Source organism: Myotis yumanensis, unplaced genomic scaffold (assembly GCF_028538775.1).
Source record: "Myotis yumanensis isolate MYYU_CA2020_CCGP unplaced genomic scaffold, mMyoYum1.0.hap1 SCAF_2, whole genome shotgun sequence".
NCBI lineage: Eukaryota > Metazoa > Chordata > Mammalia > Chiroptera > Vespertilionidae > Myotis > Myotis yumanensis.
This window is the reverse complement of record NW_027223753.1, coordinates 33,748,378-33,775,219: the sequence shown is the minus strand read 5'-3', so window position 1 is coordinate 33,775,219 and position 26,842 is coordinate 33,748,378. Positions and strand designations below refer to the sequence as shown.

Sequence of the window (26,842 nt, the reverse complement as noted above, 5' to 3'; positions counted from 1 at the left end):
GTAGCCATTGCTTTCCTATACGTGCTTCCTTCTTCAGCTCCTACTTCCCTGTCTACAAAAGGTGTTAACTGCTCACAAGCACTGTTCTTCCCCTGGACCCTCGATGCCATCCTGAACAGCTTTCTTGGCAGACAGAAGCTGCTTCTAAGTTTCCCAGGAAGTGCTTATGGTCCCCTGGGTTTCCCCCTGCTCACCTCCACCTGACCTCTGTGTTAACTGCAGTTTCCCTGATAGAATCACAGTGCTTTCTTCCCCTGCCACCTCTTCCTAAAGAGCACAGCTCCGACACATTTTCTGACCTGGTTGATAATAGGAACAAAGGGGTGTTTTAGCAGAATCCTGGAGGGGAGAACCAGAGAGCCAAGGTATGGGGGAAGAATCAAAGGAAGGGGGTTAGGTTTCAGCCTGCCGTTGCCATCACAAATCAGAAGTCATTGATCTTCTCTCAGTCCACCAGGCAGTCACTCATGTCACAGAACACAGATGAGACAAGACTGAGCTGCAGAGCTGTCAGGACACTCCTGGTGCCACAAATAGGTTGATTGTCAGCTGGTTGGTCTTAATAAATGCACTTGGATGCTGAGCTCATTGTGTAGGCTGTACTCTCCCTGAAAGTTGGCTCCTTTATGCCCCAAGCGAGGACCTGCCCTGGAACAGGACCCCATCTCCCTTGGTCTCTTCCTGTCTCCCCCTGTCCTTGTCCTATCTTTTAGCCCATTCTTTCCACAAATACTTAACCAAGTAATTTCTATATACCAGTCATTGTGATTCTAATAGTGAGTGAAACCCTTGGAACCTAGTGGGGAAATAGATATTAAACAAGTAAATACCCATAACTAGAGATTTACAAATTGTGTCTGATTACCCAAAAAAGCACCAACTATGACCTATAAGTGGGATGGTTATACATTTCAGCTTGCCTGGGGACAGTTGTGGCGTATGCCTGTTGTCCTAGAGTATTTGTTAATACTGTCCCCTTTCCTCTTATAAATCTCCCAGTTTGGATGATAAGTTATGGTCTCTCTACTTAAAAGCTATGTGAAAGCACCTAGTACAGTACCTGATATGTAGCAGATCCTCCACAAACATTATTTGGATCTGATTCAAATTAACATTTGACTAAAGAGTCATTGTGTCCAGTTGCAAACACTGCAGTGCCCCAAGGGTCTGCCCTATTACTTTTAAATGCATTTCTCTCCTGGCCTTGACTGTCACATAGTCATCATAATCACTCTGCCCAGAGCTATCTGAGATGCCAGGACAGCTTCTGGCCTTTACACTCACAGCCTCACTCTTTCCATGTAAGAGAGAAACATCTATTAGTTGCCTCCTGCACACCCCTACTGGGGATTGAACCCAAAACCTGTGCATGTGCCCTAACCTGGAATCGGACCAGTGACATTTGGTGCACCAGATGATGCTCCAACCAACTGAGCCACACTGTCCAGGGTGAAGGAAAATTTCTCAAGGAATTTGGACTGCACCTTTACAAATGGGTAATACTCCATCAGATGGCTATGGTTTGGAGATGAGGGAGGTTACAGGGAAAGGGAGAGGGCATTCTAGGGAAAGCTAAGCAATGGCATGGAGGTGAGAGATCTGGCTGCTGAGGTCAGTATGCAGGGCTTATGACAGGGAGCCTCAGGAGGGCAGCCCAGGATGGGGTGGAGGGACAGGGAGACAGACGTGCAGAAGCTCATGGATGACTTTGAACATTGAGCCAAGGAATGTGGCTTCCTCCATGGCCCAGTGGTCCTTTCTCATTAAAATCAAAGTCCCAGGCCAGCCGTGGGCAAACTATAGCCCGCGGGCCGGATCCGGCCCGTTTGAAATGAATAAAACTTAAAAAAAAAAAAAGACCGTACCCTTTTATGTAATGATGTTTACTTTGAATTTATATTAGTTCACACAAACACTCCATCCATGCTTTTGTTCCGGCCCTCTGGTCCAGTTTAAGAACCCATTGTGGCCCTCGAGTCCAAAAGTTTGCCCACCCCTGTCACAGGCCCTCTTTTAAATTGAGTTTTAATTGAATTAAATATCATGACTGTAAAAAAAAAATCAAGACAATAAAACAATATGCCACTTGTCAGAAAAATTCCAGCACACACCCTTTCTCAATCTTGGAATCAATATAAGTCCATGGAGAGCCGTCTAACACGGTGGAGCAAGGAAGAGATCAATGAATAGTATTGCCGTCCATTCACTATCCCAAACTAGATACTCTAGAGTCATTCTAAAATTTAAATCCAACTGAGTCTTCCTCTCATGCTTAACACCTTTCACTGTCTCCCCATTACTTGTGGGGTAGAGGCCAAGCTTCCTGACATGCCAGTTAAGCACACAACCTATTCACACCCATGACATAGCACAGAACATGGCTCCATGGAGAATAATATGCTGACCGCCGAATGCACAGATGAATATGAATAGAGTGTATACTTTAGAAAATTACTGAGGCTGCGGTGGAGACAGTGGATCAGAGGAGCTGAGAGGAATTCGGAGAAGAGAGATCTCTAGGTGCCTATTGCAAGAGTCCAGGTGAAGGACAAGGAGATCTGAACTGGGACGTGGCCGGGGCTATTGCTAAGAGCCCCTTGAACTTCTGGGAGGTGAATGGGTCCCCCCCTGCCCTTCCTGTGCTCCGAGTCCCCCAGAGCCCAAGGGTTGCTGTTTAGAGAAGTTTCTATGCTCTGGGGTGATGGCCTCCCTTTTCCTAGAGGAGAAAGGCCTGTGTTGCTATAACAACTTGGCTGCAGTTCTTTTAGGCAGATCCATTTTCTTAAATCATTTAAGGAAAATTAGCTGCCATAACAACACAGAGCGGTTTTTAAAATAGAGCAACACAGGACTGGGTTTATTTTTTTTCCCTTGCTCACCTCCTGTAGTCCTCAAGATAAGGACTACAAAGAGGACTATAGTCCTCTTTCTATTAAATAAATAACTAAACTGTAACACTCTGATATGACAGAGTGAATGGCGACGTGGTCAAACACACGGAGCCAGCACTCACTCCTGCTACACAAACACACATGCACAACATAGAAATTTGCAGAAAATGCATGCATTTACATTCATAAGACAGAAAATGCATCCATATAAAGACATAAACATAGCAAATGAGTATATAGTTATATATAATCACACAAACCACACACAGACACACACACACACGGCCAGGCACAGGTCCACTACTGCATTACCACAGAAGGAGGCAGCCCATGAGGTCTGTTCGCAGTGTGAGCAGAGGTTTCACTGGGTCACCAGATAGGAAGGCCCTGCAATAGCAGCTCCTCACTGGAAGCCAAGGGGCAACTGCGTGTTCATACCCAACAACCCGAGGACAGGGACGGGGAAGGAAGGGGAGAATCCTGCTGGTGGAAGGATAGGAATAATGGGTAAAGGGTAGGGGCACCCCCATTCTCACCCCACATACACACTTGAAAGTCAACAAGGAGGGCGGTGGCCTCAGCCATGGCATTTGGATGGGAAATTCTTTGCTCAGCGTGGCAGGATGTTAACCACCCCTAGATTAGTACCCACCTGATGAAAACCACACCCCTGGGCCATTGGCAGACTGTCTCACTGAGGCTTTGTTTGATCCCATGTCTTTGACTTTATTATCCCAAAGATCCCCTGCAGGGAACAGCTGGAACCAAGTGGGCTTGTCTTTGAGGCAGCGAGAGGAGCTGACAGCACTGAGGCCCTGCCAGAGCGGCTGAACCACGCATGTGCATGGTACTCTTGGGCAAGTTTCTTCCCCTTGCCGGGTCTCTCATTGTCCCCTGTGTATACACTGTAGGGTTTGAAGGATGATCTCTACAGGGCCTTTCTGGCTCCAAGAAGCTATGACGTCCTGTAGTTATCTGCTGATTATACTAGTATGTAGAAAGGCAGGATTTCCATGATAAGGCGAACAATCCTGGCAGCTGCAGGGGAAGGAGAGCCTGCAGTGAATGCAGGTGCTTAGCACATGCAGATGTTTCCTAAGCCTCAGTGTGCCCATCTGCTAACAGGGAGGAACAATCCCTGACCTGCTACTTCTCAAGTCGAAGAGGCCAACGCATGTGAATGAGAAGCCTTTTATAAAGGCAAGGGAGAGTGTTGCCTGGGGGAGCGGGAGAGGGGTGTTCCGTTGAAATGGCCGGCCTGCAGCCAGCTGCTGGAGCTTTCACCGGGGATGGATTAAATGCGCTCACACCACCAGCGTCGGTCACACACTTGGCTCTACTCCAGGGTTTCCCCACTCCTGCCAACCTGGCCCAAGAAATCAGTGAATAGCCACCAGGCGAAAGGTTCAATGTGGGAATAAAGACTAGAAGTGAACGTAATTGTGCAGGGAGCTCTGAGAACAGAGAGTGCTCTGGGTTCATGCAATTTTTACAGCTTTTCCTACAATGGCTTGAGATGCTTTATGAAACTTTAAGGGATTTTAAGAGAAATCATTATTTTTCTAAAGGGCAACTTCTCCCACCTGTGATAAAAGGCATGGATTTTCTAACTCTCTGGATTATAACTTTGACTTTGGCAGCAAGCAGGGTAGAGAGATAGATCTCTCGCCTAAGAGTAATATTCCTGTCAAGTTGGTTGTTTGCTTCAATTTCTCTCACATCTTTTCATCCTGAAAGGCCCTGGATATGTCTCGCCAACTGACTAGATGCACATTGTTTCAACTACCGGGGGATCAGCAAAGCTTCTCCAAGGTTCCCCTTGAGTCAGTTCAGTTAAACGCTCTGTGTCTTATTTCCCCTGTCTGTACATTGGGATGAACAATTTCCATCTCATGGGATTTCTCTCAGGATAAGATATGTATAAATAACCTTCAATAGTAGTTATATAAAAAATGGAGCTATTAATATTTTATGCACTTGGCCATTATAGTACTCACCTCACTGCCCACCCTCCTCCAGCTCCCATACCCATCACAGATTGTGATCCCACTGAGGGCTTGGACTTCATCTTCGTCATTCTATATCCCTGACATCCCAGCACAGGGCGCCTGCCCCCATGAATGGGTGTTGGGAGAGAGGCAAGAAAGAAGAAATCCACTCCTTAAGACCTGGGATTAAAATCCTAACAGAGTTCTGAAGAAAGATGGAGATTTGCTGAATAAGGAGAAGTATTCCAAGTCGAAACACACTTAGTCACTCTCAAAATTCTACTTCTTCAGAACCCACCTCCAGGCCCCCCTTCTCTAAGATTTCCCTGAACCCTCTGGCCCACGATGAACTCTTGTTTCCTTATTCTTCTATAACTACAGGGTGTCCCCAAAATGTACGTACACACTTTGAATAATTATAAAGGGAATGTTTTTAAAAATACATCTCATTTTTATTTAACAGCTATCAGCTGTTAAAGTGTGCAGACATTTTTGGGGATACCCTGTGTTAGTGACTTTGTTCCTTTCATCTGGAAGTTTATCCCATAGCAAGAAGAGAGTGTATTCCATGGGCTTGGTGCCATAGTACCATCTCCTTTGACGGTAGGTTCCATCGTCTCAACTACATTACAACCCCTTCCCCGCCCCAGTGCAGAGGCTCTGCCCCTCACCTCTCTGCTGCCCTGAGCAGGGTGGGCCCCACCCTGGTGGCTCCATGAGAACCCCCTAAGCATTGATGACAGTGCTATCTCTCCAGAAGGGCGGTTGTTTGGGTGTCTGCGGGCATCCCACAGAGCTGGGTCCACAAGTGCACATCCTGCTGTGTCAGTCACAGAGTCCTGCTTCTATGGTCGGAGCTGCTCACGGACAGCGCCCCTCTCTTCCCGCCTGCACCTCCAGCACCTGGCAGAGCCTCACACTTGGTAGGCACCTGATGAGTTTTGGGGAACTCTTGGTAGCTACCTCTCCTGACCCTGGTTTCCCAGCAGGACAGCCCTGACTCATCCCAAAGAAACCCACTGTTCTTTCTCAGACCTCCACAATTCTCTTACTGCACTGCATTGCCACGGGCTCATCGTCCTCCTTCATGCTCCTCCCTGCTGATTCCTTGTCACAAAAAGCTCCCACATACAGAGCCTCTCCTCTAGCTCACGAATTCAGAAATTCCCAAGTGTTAGAACTCAGCCCTATACACCCTCCATCACAGACCCACAAATGTTGAAGTTCTCTTCGCTCCCTCTCTGCCACCAGGGTCTGTGCCCCTTACCCTGGTGTCTAGGTTAGACCAAGCTGGCCTCCCCATTTTCTCTGTCCCATGGCACCCAATTATCCAGGCCACAATGAGCTAAAAAGGGGTCTCTGTGGGCAACCTGCTACCCCTGCAATAACTTCCTTCTACTTACCCAGTGACTCCAGTTCCTCTGGGTCATCTCTCACAGGAACTTTTCCAATGAACCCACCCCAGCCATTTTTCCCCCTTCCAGTGGACTCCTCCCCTTCCAGCCCCTGGTTTGAGCAGGTTGGGGTCTGTATACAGCCCACTACCTGCTTAGGCACTCAGCCAAGCCCGCCTAAAATGGCACGGGTTCCGTTTCCTTTGCCTTGTGTTCAACGTGTGGAACTTTTCCGAGAGTTATTTTCAGTTGTTACTGTTGGGAGGCTCTCGAGCCCAGGATGAATTCATGCTGGTACATCAAACAGCACATTGCGTTTCCGAAATTGGCCTTAGCCATGGGAAATCAAGTAAGCCAGATGCCTAATGAGCCCATTATTTACCCTGGTGGAGAGAGCTGAATTCTGATGAAAGGGATCACACCAATCACTGCTTCCAGCAAGAAGTGACTGTTTAACCTTTCCTCAAGAAATTGCCCCATCCGCCCGGCTGGTGTGGCTCAGTGGATTGAGTGTCGTCCCATGGACCAAGAGGTCCTGGGTTTGATTCCCTGTGAGGGCACATGCCCGGGTTGCAGGCTCGATCCCCAGTAGGGGGTGTGCAGGAGGCAGCCGAGAGATGTGTCTCTCTCATCAATGTTTCTAGCTCCCCCTTCCTCTCTATTTAAAAACCAATAAAAACATACGTGTATTTAAGAAAAGAACAGAGAAAGAAATTGCCCCATCCTCCCGAAGTACCAACGCCCACCTCCCAAGCCCAGTTCTGGCCCTGGTGTCTGGCTGTGAGGCATTTTACAGCCTGGGCCCGGCCTGGCTGTCTGGCCAGTGAGCCTCAATGCTCTCCCACCCAGCAAGTCATTCCAGCTCATAGTGCTGCTTTCACTTCAAAGCTAGTAATGTGTGCAGATGAAAGAGGAGCTTCCCTGTGCTCTTGCGCAGAAAAAAAATATCATTCCTTTACCTATCAATACGCATTTTCTCAGCCCAGACACTATAGGCTGGAATACAAAGACAAATCAGGAACAGACCCTCCTTCAAGAAGCAGTAATTCAGAAGAAAGCAGTGGTTTTCAGAGAGTTGTTGCAGGAGGCCTGAGGACCCCTCCCACAGGGCTCCTATCCATTTTAACCAGAACAGGATAATTCTGTGATTAAGAGCTCAGGCAAAGGCCCAGACTTAAATCTCATTTCAACCCTCGATAGCATTGCTGTCTTGGATGGGTTCTTTAACCCTTCTAAGCTTCAGTTTCCTCCTTTGTTAGAGGTTGTTGTGAGGATTAACTGGAGTGACTTGCTTAAGGCACTCTGCCAGGCACATAGAGTCTCAAAAGATGTTCACCTTTATTAGGATAAGAAATGTGTTTGAATAAAGGATCCATGGGCTAGAAAGTTTGTAAATCCCTGGGCTAGGGCTCCAGACTCAGTAAAGCAATGAGTGCAGGACAGGGTGGTAAGCACTGTGACAGACAAAAGCTCTGGGTGCCACGTGGGGAAAGCAGGTCAGCTCACCTGGACTTAGAGAGAGGCGACCTCCAGAGATGAATTTTGAAGGGAGAGGAGGAGTTGTTTAGACAAAAACTGGGGGAAGCATTACAGGCAGAGGGAGCCACGTGTGTGAAGACACAGCATTAGGTGAATACACTCAGGGAATCCTGAGGAGTTGGCTGTAGTGGACTGGGGGGAGCATGTGGGAAGGGCGGGAGGCGGGGCTGGTGGTAGGCAGAGCCCAGTTGTCGGAAGCACTGTGGGCTGCCTCGGAAAGCTTGGACTTGATCCTGAGAGCCACGGGGACCCTCCAGCAGGGAGCAGGGAAGATGCGGAAGGCCAAAGAGAGGGGAAAATGTTACTATGACTTTCTGGGGTTTAAAATATATCGTTGTGTTTGTAGCTTTCAGCCAGCAATTGCAGTGCTAGAAACCCAGGCTGAAATAATCTGAAATGTGAATACAGATTTTAGGGGGGGGAAAGTCTACAGATCATTATTTACTAGTAAAAATAATGAAAAACCGAGAAAAATCTAACTGCCTCACAGTGGGAAACTGATTAAGTGATTCACGATACATTCACATAATGGATGTTTATGAAGAGTTAATAATATTGTAAAGATGCTTATACTATAATTTTAACTGAAGAAAATGCTGAAGACAAAGTTGCCTGTGTATTATATGTTAAGACATACAAAAAGAGCAGATTTAAAACACTCAAAAAGAATGGAAGTAAATTAGATGTTAACAGTGCTATTCCTGGGTACTGGGGTTGTTTCCCTCCTCCCTGCTTTTTTATATTTCCCAACAATTTTTCCACAAGTATATGTTCACTTTAAAACTGGGGGAAAGCCCTAGCTGGTTTGGTTAGAGTATCAGCCCTCTGACTGAAGAGTCTCAGGTTTGATTCTGGTCAAGGACATGTACCTCAGTTCCAGGCTTGATCCCCGGTGCCAGACGGGGTGCATGTAGGAGGCAACCAATCGGTGTGTTTCTCTCACATCAGTGTTTCTCTCTAAAAATCAATGGAATACTTGCTTTGGCAGCACACATGCTAAAATTGGAACAATACAGAAAAGATTAGCATGCCCCCTGTGCAAGGATGGCACACAAATTCGTTAAGTGTTCCATATTTTTTTTAATCAATGGAAAAAGTATCCTCAGGTGAGGATTAACAACAACAACAACAAAAAAGAAAAAAGAAAAGAAAGAAAGAAAATGGGGGGAAAAATCAAGGAAGGAAGAGGGGACAGATAGGAGGAGGGGCCTTACTTTATAAAACAAAACAAAACTCACCAGGGACAACTGCATGTCTCTGAGCCAGTCCCTGGAGTAAAGCCAGCGAACCCACGGATCAATCAGGACCCATCTTCTAACTAGCCACCCTTCTATCCTCCCATCCAACCATCCATCCACTGTACCTCTACCCTCTCTGTTCAAACTCCTATCCCAGAGGCACTCACATCCAAGCTACTAACATTCTAGGATGTCTGCCAACTCCTCACCTTCCTTGTTAGCATAGCAGGGACTCTCTCCCCTTCCCCAGAGCAAAGAACAAATTGCGCCCTTTCTTCCTACTCTGGGCCCTTCTCAGTCTGCTAAGTCTTTGACCTTTAAGTATTGCCCTCTTCAGGCCCTGGAAGGGGAGAGGGGTGCTGATATTTCTTGAGCTTCTATTAAGTGCTAGGCTTTGTCTCATCTGATTGGCATAACAGCTGTGTGGAATGGATGCCATTATCCCTGTTTCTTAGGTGAGGAAGCCAGGGCTCAGAGTGAATGACACCCTGATGCCCCACCCCCACCGTAATCTCTCCTGGTGCACACTTATATCCTCCGTATCATGCTGATTACTTTATGTGCTTGTTTTCAACTGTGGACTCCTTGAGGGATAAAACGACATTTCTGTCACCTCTGCATTCTCTTGCCCAAAGCGTGGTACCTAACACATCAGCACAATGTCAGCTGATAAAGGGAACAGATGAAAAGCTGTTAGAACCTACGGGGTCCCACCACTGGTGGTGGCAGAGCAGGAAAGGAAGGTCACATCTGCCAATCCCAAGGCCCATTCCCTGGTGCAGCAGAGGGGAGTGCCGCCAGGGGCAGAGTAGATACCAGGGAATGTGATCCTCCAGAACCCTGGGCCCAGCATTCCCCAGGAGTCTCCTCTTTATCTCTAAAAGACACAAATGGCCAACCTAGAAGAGAGGAATTCTGTTGAGTTAGCTTTTTCCTGAGTATGATGACACCTTTTGATGGCAAATGTTCATAATTACTCGCATTATCTTTAGGTTTGATTGCCATTATAAATGGACATACCAGGTTCATTCATTGCTTTGGATACCCTGCCCCTCCCCCGCCACTATAAGGAGTGCTTGGTTTAAGAAGTCCAGAAGGAATTCACAGACTGATAGGGTGGGTAAATCAGAAGCCAGGTCTTAAGTGGGGTCAGCTAATGTGGATGCAGTCGAAAGGTTTGCATCTCAGGGTGTCTATTCATCTACAGATCGTCAGCACCACCTGAGGATGTCCACATCCAACTTCTGGTTTGGCCACATTTGACCTTGAATTAGTAGGTTACTTCTGGCCTTCTAGGCTCTCAGAGCTCACTTTGCCCTACATGGAACCAGAGAACTTCAGAGTTATAGAAGCTAAACAAGTGTTCCAAACCCACCTTTTATAGAAAGAGAATGTAGAGAGAGATCACATGAGCACAGACAGGAAGCTGGCCACACTGGGAGACAGTATTGCAGAGCCGGGGCTCAAACCCGGGCCTTGTGACTGCCATCAGCCAGAAGCACGCACCCTCTAGGCCCTGGGGATACATCACTAGCACATGGGTCTTGTCATCATTTTTCCACTAATTTGTCACAGAGATATGCAGGTTTCAGAGCACATTCACATACAAGCATTCATGGGATCCTCACTGCCATGTTGTGAGATAGAGATTATAGTTTTGTTTTGCAGATAGGGAAACACAGGCCTGCAGTTATGAAGTAACTTTCCCAAGAGACAGAGACAGGGCTCACTTGTAATTCTGACTCCAGAGGGCTCTAGTCTGGCCCAGGGCTGAGAACACAGATGGATGAAGGAAGGAAGAGAGGAGCAGGAGGAGCAAGGCAGAGGGTCATCACTGTTTCCTTTTTCTCTTTTTCCTCTTTAACAAAGCACCTGTACTCAGTGTCCCCTTCCAGACCACCAACTCTTTCCTAAACGGTGCAGAGCAAGGTGTGGGAGAGGCAAAAGCAGTTCATGGTTCAAGTCATAGTCAGGGCTAACTTTAAGCAAACAGAGCAGAAGTGGCAGACTCAGGCCAGAACAAGTCAAATCCTGAGGAACAAGGGGCCAGCTAGTGTGTTGGATGGGAAGGGCAGAGAAAGGGTAGATATAGTTGGAGAGACGACAGTTCAGACAGGAGACATCACATGAGCAAAAGTATAGAGGGAAGGAGGTGGGTCTGACTGATATAAAGTGTCCCTTTGGGGAAGGAATGGACTTTTAAAAAGTGATCAGATTCTAAAGGGACTCAGAATACCAGGCTAGGATATTTGAGGTTTATTATTTGGGCCGAAGAGAGGTGTGTGTGGGAAGGGAAAGAGCAGATGACAAGCATTAGCTCTGACTATGCAACCAGCTGCAGCGTTTAGATTTCAAAATGGCAACCCCTTTAACCTGACAGTCTACTGTGGTATAATTTGTTAAAAATGACAAAATGTCTCATTTTTCTGCAGTTCATTTTGACCTTTCTTAATATTAGAAAGTTAATTTCAGAAGGGAAATAAATGTATTAGTGTTGTCACAGTCATGAAAAGATGAATTCCGTACTGTCAAGCTGTTTCTTTGAACGAATCAATCATGCTATAAAATGGTTGCCTTCCGACACCCAGCATCTTGAGATCCAGCTCCCCTCCCCCTCCCTTCCTCCTTCTTTCCATGCTCCCTTCTCTCTTCTGACCCTTCCATCTGCTGGCACACTTACTGTGATATGCTCTGGGCAGACAGAGAGAAAAGACACGGTCCCTGCTCTAAGGTGAGACACGCTAGTGGAGAGCAGCCATGGTAGGTGTCTAAATCCCCTGGGAGGAGGGAGCCAGGTGCCAGGGAAGGAGCACCCAGAGGAGCCATCCGCCCTGCAAGGAGAACTCCCGTTAAGTTAGGAACCTGTGCCCCATAGTAGGACTTGGGTTGACTCTGTGAGTACCATAGGAGAAAAGACAGTAGGTAGGATGCTGAAGTGTCAGGTTTTGGTCCCATCTCCAAACTATCGTAGTTACCAGTTACTGAACACCCAGACTGTGGTACACATTCCGCATACATTACTGCACTTAACCTTCACATCTTTATAAAAATATTTTTTTTTCAGAAAAGGAAAACGAGGCGCAGAGAAATAAAGTGAGTTGGCCACTTGTGTTGTAAATCTCGTACAGAATTGGCTCCAAAATCAGGTGGCTCCCAGTCTGCTGTGCTTCATCTCCAGCCGGCTATGGGGAATTATTTTTATTATACTTCATGGCATATTGTTATTAAGTTCACTGTACCAATTATGCTTACTGTGTGTGACCTTGGAAAACCCAGTTCTTTCCTCTCTCTGGGTCTCAGTTACTCATTTGTTTAATGAAGCGATTAGACCAGCTCTGACTCCCTTGTGGTTGAGAGAACTCCTGGATTCCCAGTGCTTCTCAAGCCTTAATGTGAAGGAAGCATGTGGTTTTCTTATTAAAATTCCAGCTCTGCTCAGTAGGGACCTGAGAATCCGAGTTTCTAACAGGCTCCAGGAGGCGCTGATGTGGCTACTCTGAGGACCTTACTTTGAGTTGCAAGGGCATCACCTATGGCCGGAACAAACTTCTGGGTGCAGGGTGGACCCACTGAGGACGCGGGTTTAAGACTCTGAAAGAAAAGCAAGCAATGAAAGCAACCTTACTAAGCCCCAGTCAGAAGTGGAGTTCAGGGCTAATTTTGTTACCTGGAATTTTCACTGTTTTGGGTTTAAAACTAGTGATTCTCTTAAGAGATTGAAAGGAAGAAAATTGGACTTGTGAGATCTTGAATAAATGTTTTCTACCTCTCTGACATGTGTTTTGATTCAAGGTGCAGTCCGATGTTCCCCTGTAGTCAGATTTCTAGCTCAGATGAATACAGCAGCAGCTCTCCTGTGGGGAGGTGACTATGGCTTCCCATCCCCACATCTCAGTGTGAGTGGGGGGGCAGGGGGAGGTAGCTCCTTTCCCAGGATGCACCAGCACTCTCACTGCCTAAAGCCCTCAGGGATCCCCATCACCTGCTGGGTTACAACCCTCCAGCTTGGTATTCAAAGCTTTCCATGCAGTTCTCTATGTTCCCTTGCTTGGCACTCTTACTCTGATTTCCCTGAGGGACATATGGCTCACCCACATTCACACTGCCAGCCTTGTTGCTTTTACACATATCCCTGCACCTTTACCCGCCCCCCTCCACATTCCCCTCTAACTGGGCTATTTTCTCTCCTCTCTCATTGTCCAGCCCTCAAAATTCTATATAGGATTTAGGTTTGTCTCCATGCCACCACTTTCATCATCATCACAGCTGTAAATGAGTACTTATCTGGGACCATAGCTTTTTTTACTATCATTTAATTTTGAGAACAAATGATAAGTTCTCAGAATTAGGCAAGTATCCCCATTTTTTATATGAATAAAAAGAGACATGGGGATTCTAGCCTGGATCTGTTGAACTCCGAAGTCTGGATTTCTTCTCTCCTTCCTTTGCCCTCCCCTAGAGCCCCCTTTCTTTGTGATGAAAGGAGAAAACAGTTTTGTTGGGTAAAGAGGATGAGTGAGGTAGACAGAATGGCCTAAAAGGCGCTGAATATTAAAAGTAGGGGGAAGGCTACTAGAGGAATGCAGGCTGGGGGATAAAGGGCATATCTGCCCTCTGTTCTTCACTGAAGAAGTGTATAATAGAGCCCTTTCCAGTGTGCAAAGCAGTTTCCCCACATTATCTCATTTGAGTCTCAAGATTGCCTTCTTTGGGCTACATTTTGATGGATTCCTATGATTATCCTCAATACTACTGGGTCCCATTCAAGCCAGTCAGGACTAATGAGTTGGAGGCAATCAAATTATAGAATGCCGGAGCCAGAAGGGAAGTAAGAGATTCTTGTTCAGCCTCTTCATTTTGCAAATGAAAAAACTGATGCCAGAAGGAAAATGACTTCCTCAAGGTCACACAGTGATTTGGTGGCATAGATTCATTTGGTTTTATTGCATCTTTTTCCTTAGCTTCTTCCATTTCAGAACAAGGCACTTCTGGGTGAAAGCATATTTTAGTTGATGCCAACAGTCCTTCATGTGGTAGAGAAAGAAAGTACAGGAAAGAAACTCCAATTTTCAGATTCATCTTTGTCTCTCTGTCAACAGAGTTGGCTTTCACCATAGGTTTTTGTTTTGTTTTGTTTTTTCATCAAAGGAAATCTAGACCTTTGACACCTATCTTTCCCCTTGTGCCTTATCCTTTTCAACTCTTTCTCAAATTATTTCTTATATACTCAGTACTTAAATGGCTCACAAACATAGCCTCATGACCTGCATTCATAAGTATTCCACAATTGGAGGCAACTTTGAGTTTGAGAAAGCCAACACTTTTCTGCAAGAAACTGTGCTGTATTAGCTTTTGTTGTGGTAACAAATAACCCCAGGAGCTTGGTAACTTATAACAGCAAACTTTATTTCATACTCAGGTTACAGGAGGGCTGTGAGCAAGTCAGCCACAACTCTGTGGGCTCTGCAGAGCTCCATATATCTTCTCCTTCAGGCCAAAATTGGAATTGTAGTCTCTCTCTGGAATCTGCTGTTTTCATGGCAGAGGGCAGGACTACAATCCCATTGAGTATAATTCCATACACAGTGGCAAATATCATGACTGTTCACATTCCATTGGTGAAAGCATGCCCCAAGGCCAAGGCCACAGTCACTGAGGTGGGAAAATGTATACACTTATTAGATTCTTGGGCAAACAAGATGATGATAGATGATTCCTTAATCCAGAGGAGAGAGAATAGTCAGGAACAGTGATCCGATCCACCAAAATTGCCTTGCTGGTGAATCAAAATAACAATATTGCTTGCCCACGTTGACACCCAGTTTCTGGCCTTTAAAAAGAGGAAACTGGCTTAGGGAAGCAAATTTATATAATGGAAAGAATCAGCTATAACTGCGCTCCAGGTCCAGCTGTACCACAGACTAACTGTGTGATCTTAGGTAAATTACTCAACCTCTATTCCCTCATCTGTTTCTTCTAAAATACAAACCTGTAGTTTTATAAAAACAAGAATGGCTTTATTCTCTTAATGTTTTTTATAATTTGTTTTTTTTAAAAAAAAACATTAGAAATGCCTTTTAGGAAATAGGTCTTTTGTGAGGGAAATTTTTTAAAAAAATAGGATTCTTTTAAGTTATGTTTAATTTAAGAAAAATTGGACTTAATACCATTTTAAATAGAAATATTTATAGCATAATCTGTGTTGGACCAGCCCATTCTATGCCTCTGCCCCTCCTACTAGTCTCTGCACTTTTCTAGTTGTAGGACTTCCATTCAGCCAGATTTCAGGTGGTTCTAAATGATGGTTGTTCTGTATTTTAATTGTCATTTTGATGTGGTTGTGGTTTACTTATGCCACCATCTTGGGGTTCTCAATAGTCTTTTTCTATTCTGTGTCTTTAAAAGTATTTTTATTTAGCCACCAGTTCAGCCAGCCAGCCAGCTGTACTTTAATTTGTCTCTATGTGCTGGAAGTTGTTAATGGTCATTGTTTCTGGTTGTAGGATTACAAGTGACTTATTTAACTTTCATCTTGACCTGAGACAATGTCTGGGCCTTGACTCTGAGCTTCCCAGGGATGGACACCCCTGCCTTTCCCCACCTTCATCTATGTAACCCAGTGGATCCTGAGCTCTCCATGTAGACCCGATTCTTTAAGGACACCTTCTCTGCCCCAGCCATCCCTAGGGGTTAGGTTCCCTGTCCCTGCACCTCACAAACCCCAGGGTGCTGGTCAAAGTCACAGTGCTGATCACTCCACATGGGGGTTGCTTGGTTCCTTCCATGTCTTCCCTGGGAACACAAACTCCTCCTGATGCAGGAACAGGGCCTTATTTATCTCTTTAGTCCCAGCACTCATGCTAGGTCTGACACACAGATATTTGTTGGATGAATTAATAAACATAGTTTTGTTCTATACAAGCAGGTAGTTGATTCCCACAAAGTTGGGAGCCCCAGCTCAGCCTCAGGCCCTCCAGCCCTCCCACAGGGGAGGAGCCAGGGCCCTTCCTCAACATTGCTTTGGCCTGTTGGACTCTCTGCAGCTCCCTTTCCTCCCTGCTTCTCTGCCTCCCAGGGCTAAAAAAGCTCCATGCCTCTCAGCCTAACGATTTGTTTATTTTTCTCCATTGTGAGAAAAAAGAGTTACAGCACTTAAACTTTAAAAATGAAGGGATTGATTATTATCTTGAGTTTTTGTTTGTTTCTTTCTGACAAGGGATTTAAAATAAGATCTTATTGCCTTTACATCAACAGAGATAGTCTTGCATAAGGTACACAGAGAGACACACAAGAGACAGCAGGGTCTAGTGGTTAAGGGCTTATGCTTTACAGTCATGCAGATGGGATTTAAATCCTTTCTCTTACTCAGCTGTGTGACTGAGCAAGTGAAGCACCCTCTCTGACACTTTACCTTTAAAACGAGGATAATATCTAAAGCTCTCGCTTCTGTGAGAATTAAATAAGATAATGCATGTGAAAGATGGCGCAATGCCTGACATTCTCACTGAATGGTAAGATCACTGGGTTATACAGCCATAACACCTGCCAGTGCCCAGAGCTGCTTTCAAAAGTGCTTTAATTGTATTAACTCTATTAGTTCTCACCACTGTAAGATAGGTGTTATTATGTGCCCCATTTTATGGGTGAGAAAACAAATTAATTATCCCTGCTGTCCTACAGACAGTACTTGCCCCAGGGAGGAGGGGCAGAGTATGTGCTCTTAGTCCCAAGGCCTCTACCCTGGGGCTGAGATGGGTGCTAGGATCCTATGTTCCCTACCCTCCCGAACCCCGCCCCCTGCCCCCCCCCCCCCCCCCCCCCCCCCCCCCGCTTTCTTCTCCCTGTGCTCCCTGCTTTGGAAGTCAGGCCACCTGACAGGAGAATCCCTTCTCTCCCATCCTTCATGGAAGCCCAGGGCCCTGGGCCTCTGCCAGCGAGCCTCAGGCCTGCTTTTAAGCTATTTGTCAGGCTGCCAGAGGGCCGGGCAGCCTGTCCATTTTTCATACACAGATATCAGGGTAGCTGACAGAGCTGGGCAGGCTTAGCAACGGCTTTGGCTGTGAACAGAATCTCAATGAAGTCTCTGGCCCAAATCATAGTGGGTGTTGATGGCCTGGGGCTGCCCTGGCAGTCAGGGAGGCGAGCAGGTCCCAGTGCCAGCCCCGGCCCCTCTGCTGGGAGTGGGTTTTTGTCCTCAACCACGTGAAGAGCGGTTCAGTTGCATTTGATACCCACTTTCTTCCGCGGGGTGGTGTGTGTGTGTGTGTGTGTGTGTGTGTGTGTGTGTGTGTAGGAGAGCGACTCCTCATTCACCTGGATTCCTGGTGTACAGATGGGTCCAGCAGAGAGGTAGTGTGGGAAGAGGAAGGGAGTGTAAGGACGAAAACAACAAGGATTCTGAACCCACTGGGAAAATGAAAGTAAGAGGGAAATGCAGGAGCCTTGCAAGATAATAGAATATCTTAGACCACCTGATTTTACATGTTCCCAACTAACCACAACCAAACACATCTGTAGGTTTTGAGGTGGAGGGACAAAGAAGCTCCTTACAAAATTTACTTAAACTGTATCTTTTATCTTCGAAACTCATGCAAGCAAAAGCTAAACATACAACATTAACCTAAAAGAGGTTTCAATCATCCATTTCTTTATTCTCACCTTCAGGGTTGCATCCCCTACCCTACCTCTCCAGTTCTAGTCAGTTCTGTGAGATGACTAGAGGTTGTGCCTTCTGGTAGTTGGAACTGCATCCTGACCAGTAGGGTTGGTGTGGGCAGGAAGGATTCAGCAAGCCCTGTCCTGTGTTCAGCACTGAGCAGTGGGATGTGGATGAGCCAGCCTCCATCCCCAGGCAGCTCCCAGTCCAATGGGAGAGACAAACCCAGTAGTGGGTTATCACGATGCAGCATAGTCAGCTGGAGCAGTGGCAGCAGCCTCCACATGTAGGACACATACTTCACACCAGACGTTTATTTACATGATCTCAAATCGCAACGTGATCATGGGGGAGATATTATCAGGTTCATCGCAAATACAAGGAAACTGAGGCTAAGAAGGTACATGGTTTTCATGTAGCTGATACATGGGCCAACATGACTTAATCCAGGTCTCTTTTATTTCAGAGTTCATGTTCTTCCTATTCTGTTGACTCCTGTAATAAAGAATAGGGTGACCTGAGGGACAGAAAATAAGCCCAGCTTGGGAGGGTGGTCAGGAAGGCTTCCCAAAGGAAGCAACGTTAATGTTGAATCTTGGAGGATAAGCAAGAATCAGCCTGGTGTCCACAGCAGGGGGAAGAGTGCAGGTCTGGAGAGGAGTGGATAATCAGCACGCAGCAGCGAAGTGGCACGGCTTTCTTGGGAGTTGACTAGAGTGAATATTGCTATAGAAAAGTGATAACATATAAGGCCAGAGAAATAGGGAGGGCCAGATCGTAAAGGATTTTCAAGGTAGAACATTATCCTTAAGTCTTTGGGGAAGCAATAGCGGTTTATTAAGCAAAGGAGTGACATGGTCAGATTTGTGTTTAGCAAAGTTATCCTTAGCCAGATGTAGAGGACGAATTGAAGGAGGAGAAATTGGAGGCTCTCAGCATCTGTCCATCCATCTCCATTTGTCTCCATCATTTATCCATGTCCTGGTCTCCTCTGATTGTCCCTGTTTACCTGTGTTTGTCTAGTTATCATTCTTTCCCTCTATCTGACTCGCCTATATATCTGCTCCCTCAGAATCTCTATATATCTCTAGGCAAGACACTTCACCACTCTGAGGCAAAGGTCCCTCATCCATAAAATGAGGATCATAATGCCAGCCTCAAAAGGTTAGATTAGAGATTAAGTGTGATATGGCATGCTAAATCTCTTTATATATTACAAAGTACCATACAAATGTGAAGAATTATCATCTAACTATTGCTGTCTCAGATGTTAGGTCCTGGACTTTTTATTAAAAAAGTTCATTGAGTATCTAGGAAAAGGGTTTTCTAATGAATCGGAAATGATACCATCCTTCCAGAGGATGGGAGTATAGTAGAAGTATACAAAAAGATAGACTAGAAGCCTCTGCTATTGTTGCTTATTTGGTTGCCTGTCTACTCGTCCGTCCATCCATCCATCCATCCATCCATCCATCCATCTATCCCTTTCTCTCAGAATCTCTAGCTGTACTTACATCTGTATTCACAGGCAGTTCCTGACTCAGAACAATCTAAGTCACATTGGCTCTCCTATGCAGTCCCCTTTTCACTGGGACCAACCTTTCACCATGCAATTTTTGAGAACCTGTGCCTTTAAAATAAGAGAGAAAAATAAACTGCAGAATGACCACTGCTGTAGATGACTTGGAAGGGGATCTCTTTCCTTATAGTTTTAGGACTCTCTCTAGCCCCTTCCTACCAATGTGGCTCCCAGGACTTCCGGAAGATTTGAGCTGATTCCACATACATCTGACACTGCAAAATTCCATCAGTCAAAAAATCTAGGCAGAGAGCCCTGCAGAGCTGATTTCATCAAATTCCAGTCTCCGTGGCTAACCCAGGACTGCCAGAGAGTCCCCAGACATCTCCAAGCATCCACATCTTTCACAAACATTGCAAAGGGTTCCGGTGACTTTGCCCTGTAAACCCTTTGTCTCTTAAATGTCCTGTAAGAAGCAGTATTGTATAGTAAGGAGTAAGTTCTGCTCTGCTGCTTATAAGCTCTGTGATTTCAGTCAAGTGACTTAACCACTCTGGGCCTCAATGTCAGATTCAACAGGATGAGGATCATACCTCCTATTAGAGCTGTTGTAAGGATTTAGTGATATGAGGCCAATGTGAAATGTGTAGCACAGAACCTGACTTACTGTATGCTCGCTGAATTGACTCAAAGTGGAGACTCAGATGTATTTTTCCTTAGTAGTGAAACATATTATCACTGACCTAAACACCCTGTTTTTGTGATTTGCATGCATGTGTTTGTATGTGTGAAAGCCGGTGTATCTGTGCACTGCACGTGTAGTTGTATGTAGATATATATTTTTCAATTCAATGCAGCATTTCTGACTGCCGAGACACTAGAAGAATGCCATCCATGGACGTCTCCGTGATGGCGGTGGTCTTCTACACTGTCCACCAGCAGTTACCAGCCACACGTGGCTATGGAGCACTTGCATTGTGGCTCGTGCAACTGAGGAACTGAACTTTTCTCAAGCTAATTTGAATTAATTTTAATTTAAATAGTCACAAATGTTAGTTCGGCCCTAGATCATGCCCTTCTTTTATATGACACCTGAAATAATTATTGTGGTATGAAAACAATTACCTAACACCTGCTATGTTTCTGCACTTGGACATGCATTAACTCATTTAACCCCTGTCAGCTAGCTTCATGAGAGGAATGGTCTTATTGTCACTTCCCATTTGCTGACAAGGAAACTGAAACTTGGAGGAATAAAATGACTCCTTCGATGTCACACGGCCAGTTCAGGGTTTGAACCTAGACCTCCAATTCCAAATTCCCGGATCTCCTTCCTTTTCCCTAAGCTATGGACCTGCTGCCTTATAGCTGTGTTTCCTGTCTACATGTGTGTAGCCACTGCCTTAGGAAGCACTCAGCTTGACACTCAGTGGAGTCCTGGCAACAACCTGACCTGTGAGGCCCACCATCACCTCTCTGAACTCCTGCCTGTGACTGCCTCGCTCACGCTGCTCTAGGCTCCCTTGCTTTTCAGTGTTTCTGCCCCAGGGTCTTCCTACTAGCACTTACCCCAGGCTGGCTCCAGGTGTGTGTATGGTTTCCTCTTGTTATAAATTGGTCACTCTGATTGCACAATGGAGAGTGGATTTGGGTGCTGAGAGAGGGAAGGAAGTGTTCTTAGTGGAAGCAGAGAGGTTAGTTTGGTGGCTACTACAATAGTCCAGACCCACAATAGCCAATGTCAAAGCCACACCACAAGGCTCCTTGCCCAGGGCCTCACAGACTGTGAATTGCTAGAGCGGGGTGACCTGTGAGATCAGCTAGCACAAGCTCTTATTTGAAGGATGATCAAACCAAGTCACGGAGGTGAGAAGGTGATTTCCCCAAGGTCAGCTGAGTTGCCACAACAGCTCTCCTTCCCTAATTTTATCTTCCACCTGCTATAATCCTTCCCCCACATCCCAAGGCCTCATAAAAAATAGAAGTGTTACTATCACCAACCTTCTACCTCCATTCCAATCCCATTTTTATTTTTAGAGAAAGTCTCTCTTTTCATATAGGCCACCAAGTCACCTAACAGGCAGGAATTCAGTTTTCCCTAAACAAATCAATTTTTACAAAGAGCACATCTTCCCCAAGAAGTCTGAGCATGTCCTCCAGAGACTACAGAAATTCATACAAGATGTCTTGGAAGAAGATAGGAAAATTTTATTTCATTTTTTAGAGACAGAGGGAAAACACACACACACACACACACACACAGGCCCAAACATAACTTTTCTGATGCCTGATAATATTCTCGCATCTCTCATTTCCCCACAACTATTTTGTCTTAAAGCTCTGGGAGCCTGTGGGAAGCTGCTGTGTGATTTTTATCTCTATGATTAAAGTGTTAGACTTTATTGAGTTCTTTACATCAGCAGCAAAATCTGCAATGCAGGATTTTGCATAACACCTCATTTTCTTCTCACACCATTACTGTTATTAACCTGGTAGCAATAAACAGAAAATACAGCTTTGCTTATGATGTACTCTTTATTTTTGTTTCAATAGCAAGAAGATAAGGAAAAAAAGTGGGGGGGGGGGGCGGGGGGAGAATTCAGAGAGAATAGGGAAGAATTTTTACTCATTATATCCCTTTGATGTCTGCTCTTTTCTCTTCCAACATTTCTCACAGATCAAGGATGAAGATCGTCTCTGCTCAGGGGTGCTTTCTTCTCCCTCATTAACTCATCCATTTATTCATTCAACAGGATTTCCTCGGCACCTTCTCTGTGCCAGGCACTGTGCTAGGTGCTGGAGATATAAAGACGTTAGGTGTTGGCCAGCAAAGCTTAGTCCAGTAGGGAAAATAAACATGCACAGCAATAATAATGGAACTGTGAGATGTGAATAATAAAAGTGGAAGGTGGAGTGATAATATAAGTGAAAGAGGGCGTGCTCAACCATCCCCAGAAGGTTTAAGGGACTCTTCACAGAGGAAGAGATGGGCCCTGGAGGATGGTAGATGTCCAAGAGCAGGGCCTTCTTGGCTGAGGGAACAGTGTTAACCAAAGCTCTGGAAGATATGGAAGAGCCTTTGTCCATTGGCGTGGTGATAGCCTGGGCTGCCTGTTAGCAAACAGTCGGAAGTGATTGGAGATGGAGATGGATCACCAAGAACCACATGTCTATATACGAGAAATTAGTCCCATCCCTGCTGTCAATCCACCTCTGGGCTCCCCCAAGACCAGACCAAAGAAGAGAATCAAGACAGAATGACACAGTGGGAAGAACTTGTACTCTGGATGGAAGATCTAGGTTTATCTCTGACCCTGCCACTTCTTAGCTATGTAATTTTGAGCTGGGTATTCATCTGTAAAATGGGGGTGGTGAGAATGAGACAATGATTATAAATAAGTTGGATAGGTTGTTGATGGTATTTCATGTGTTGAAGGAAAGAGGGTAGGGGAGAAAAATTCCAGATAATCCAAAGAGCCAGAGAAGCCACAAATTTATTCTATGTGATTTTGAGAAAGATTTCTATATAGATGTGGGTGAAGGAGACTGCACCATTCTGGAACTTCCCTTAGAACCGAGAGGTGAAGCCTGGTTGTCCTCACATCTTATCCGACCCTTGCTCATCTCTCACAAGTGCTCCTCGCTCCGTGCTGCTTTCTGGCTGTGTGGTGCAGTCCCTAACAACCAATTTCTTCTCCTCAGAGAGAGTGAAAGCCTGTAGCAAAGTAATAGCTGAGAAAATCCCTGCCCTCGTCCCATTTACATTCCACTAGGGAACCCAGGTGTCTGAGTATGTATATTTTTAAACTCTTCTTCTGATTCTATATCCTATCAAAAAATGTTCTATATTCATAAAGATCTCTGTTTTTATAGGAAAAACATGATTACATCAGAAACATGTTTCTTTCATTCAAATATCCATGTTTAGGAAACAATCAATTTGTTTGGATCAAAATGACATAACCTAATACAATAGACCATCTAATAACATCTTATTCTAACTGGGGACAAGTACCTACAAGGCGAACATTCAACTCAAACTTATAGGATGCTGACATCCCCAACCTTAGTGAATGGTTGAATCACCCTCCCTGCCGCCCAAGCCAGAAATCTGGGAATTAGTTCGAATTCAGGTCCCATATATAGCACCGTCGTTCTTACTTTATAATAGATCTCATATCTATACCCCTTTTCTGATTCTCCCTGCCCCTGCTTTAATTCATCCCCCTATCAATTAGTTCTCACTTGGACTATAACATAAATGTGCTAACTACTCTACAAGCCTTTGAGTTTTATAACCTCCAATTCTTCCTCATCACAACTGCCAGAACAATTTTTCTAAAATGTAAACATAATCATGTTATACTTTCATAAAATACTTTTCTGTATTTTCTGCCCTATAGAAAAAGTCCTGATGCCTTAGTGTCTTGCATCCCTTCCATGAATGGGTCTATGGAAGCCTCTCTGGTCCCTTCCCCCTTCATCCCTCCCCCCTCCACCCCTCACTCCTTATGCCCTTCAATTGTGCCATACTCCTAGAGTTCCCATAATGGCCTGGGTGGGTTTTGGTCTTGGGTTTTTGCTCACACAGTTCCTCTTGTATAAAACATCTTTCTCTCCACTGGGGACTCCCTTCCTTATCACCCACTTCGTGCACACCTTCTTGTCTTAACAGTCACCTGCCCTACAGAGTCTTTCCTGACCACTCCATAAGTCAACGGTTCCTTCAGCTGTACTTTCACCCATGGTCACATACATCTCTCAGAGCACCTGGAGGGCTTACTTCTTTCTTTGTCTGTCTTCCCTTATCACTGTGTAAAGAGAGAGGTGGGAAAGGGAGAACAGGAAGAGCAAAGGGATGAAGAGAGAAGAGAGAAGGGGCAAGATGAGAGAGGGGAGAAGGAAGAGGAAAAAGAATATAGGAACAGATATTGGATCCCTGCCTGTGCCTTTCTTGTCCCCTCCTCCTGCTATGCCCCCACCTATACTGAGTAAAGCAGATAGGAAACAACTTCTTTTCTCCAACATAAAGTACATATTTTCAGCATGAAAGTTGGCACCCCTGAACACTTCTTTGAAAAACAGCGATACCTAATGTGCCGAATGGGAAGCTGCATTAGCATGGGAAAGCGGTCAATGGGCCTTCATGCAGTAGGCTTTCACCACAGGGCCATGGTGAGGAAAAGGAATGTGTGCTCAAGTCTTGAAGGAGACAACGGGGGAAGGCTGGTGGATGCCGTCTTTAGAAGCCGAAGGAAGGAGAAAACAAAACAAAACAGTGCAAGGCAGGAAGATGAGATGATTGAAAGATAGAAGACTCTCAGGGCATAATGGGTCCTGAGAAAACACCAAATCTGTTCTCTAAATGGGGAAACTAATGAGCGGAAGGGACGCTAGAACATCTAAGTGGGAGAGCCAAGATGAGTTTCCCAGGAAGAAAGAAACTGACATTTACTGAGGACCTACACCCCCCCCAGTCGGGTGGTTGATCAGCTAACCACCTCCTACAGGAGATGTCTCCAAATATTCAGGCCACACATCTTGATTAAATTCCTAATATGTTCCTGAGGGCGTCCTAGTTTCATCAGCCTTTGATTTATAATAAAGTAACATTAACTTTTAATTATGAAATTAAAATGTCCCTTGGCTCACCCAGGCTTAAATATTATATTTCAGTCCATTGCTCAGTTTGTCTCATCTTCCTGCTCTTCCTGGGCTTCCTGGAAGGTCTGGCTTCTCCACTTGTATGTAGCCCACTCTTGATGCAGGAGTGGGCACCTGAATGACCCCCAAGGGCAAGGGTCAAGCAGAGACTTTGAGGTGGTCAGATGTAAGCTGGACTCCCAGCTCAGGCTCTAACCTGCTCTGAGATCTTGATAAGCCAGACTCTGAACTGCGTCTGAGAAATAAGGTCATGATCTCCTTTATTTCAGTGGATTGTTGACACAAATGAGTCAATTTGGTGTGACGATGGTTTATAAACTCTGCAAATGTGTAAGATGATGATTATTGTCAATAGATGTCCTATTGAAAAAGGAAGAAGCTTCCATTTATGGAAGCTGGATCCCTCAGCCCTCTCCCATGCCATATAGCTTCTTCACCTCTCCTTAAACATTTCACTGCACATGCAATTACCTTTAAAATATCCATTTCCCTGCAAGGTTTTGAGCTTGAGGTTCATATTCCTGGTGCCAAGCACGGCACCTGCACTTAGTATCGCCATGTGATTGAAAAGAATATATTGAGAGTGTAAATGGCTGCCAGACCATTTGCTAGGTGCAAAGCCTGTTACCTCATTTAAACACTCCTGTGAGGTTGGGATCATTTCCCCCAGTTTTTAATTGAGAAAACAGGTTCAGAGAAGGAAAGTAACTTCTCCAGGTCATAAAAGTATACCCATGGCTAAGCTGACACGAAGCCAAGTCTACCAGACCCCCAAACCACACTACTCTATCATCATTATCATGGTCAAGGTCAACATTGAGGTCACCACTCTCTGCTATGGGAGTAGGAAACAGAGTATAGGAGTTGTTCTTTTCTCCTGGGAAGGTCTGCTATGAACCCAAACCTCCTGTGCTGAGCCTCTGGTCTGTCTGACTTTTCTAGGCAGAGATGGAGGAGGGGATAGAAGCAAAGGAAGGCTCCCTCGCCAGCCAGGCCAAAGCTGGCTCCTCTTGGGTCCTTACAAGGAGGAGATGCAGAGATGCTTCCATTTACATGCAGGTCTTACTGCTCACTGATGAGTAGGACTGGAAGAGCCAAACTGGAAGAGGGAATATGCTTTTACTTCTCACCCTGCTGCTACTGGTGCTTTCCCTACCCCTACCTGAGCATTATTTTCATAAATTCCCTTTGTGTTGTGAAGTTTATTCTGCTGAGGCCAAAGAGGCCACAGATATAGGGGCTGGGCCATTCTGAAAGGCTTAGAGAGGAAGCCCTTAGCCACTCGGGTTTGAATTTCAGCCCTGCCACGGGCAAGCTTTGCCTCAGTTTCCATATATGATGATAAAAGTACTTACCTCATGGGATCATTATAAGAATCATTGCAAGACCACACACAGGAAGCACTCAATAAATGACAAGAGCTTCCAATGTGGCATTATGGTTAAGAACAGGGACTGTGGGGCCAGACTGCTTGGGTTCTGCCAGCAACCACTGTGTGACCTGGGAGTTCCCTTGCAAGTTACTGAACCTTTCAGTTTCTCCATTTTCTTATTCATAAATGATGTTTCTATCTGATAGGGTTGTGGGAGGATTCAAGGGTGCCTGGCACAGTAGGAAGTGCTGTGTTGTTACTACAATCCTCCCTCCGAAGCTCCTCTGAATGAATCTAGGCCTTGAGACTCCTGTTATCACCCTCCTCACTGCCCCTTCTCCAAGTTCAGAATTCCTGGTCCATTCATTCAGTTATTCATTTAGTCGCTTTGCAGATTCTGTGTGTACATTCTGTGTGTGCTAGTATATGATATTCCCTGGGGACTCAGAGGTGGGCCAGAGTTCACAGGTTACTCCCTCCTTTTCTTTCCTGTCTTGGTTTTCATGACTTAGTCCTTGCTTCATCCTACTTTCCCAGCCACTCCACAATCTCCTTTGCTTTTTTCTCTACCTAAACTCCCA

The 26,842-nt window shown here is 45.5% G+C and overlaps 1 protein-coding gene and 1 non-coding gene across 2 annotated transcripts in view; both read left to right on the top strand.

Annotated features, from left to right (window-relative positions):
* The window catches only part of AGBL4 (AGBL carboxypeptidase 4), a 987,573-nt gene that overhangs the window by 914,885 nt on the left and 45,846 nt on the right, over positions 1–26,842 (top strand). The gene's annotated exons all lie outside the window — the stretch shown is intronic.
* LOC139004534 (U6 spliceosomal RNA) lies at positions 8,789–8,891 on the top strand. Its single transcript, XR_011470412.1, has one exon. It is a non-coding gene; the product is annotated as a U6 spliceosomal RNA (small nuclear RNA).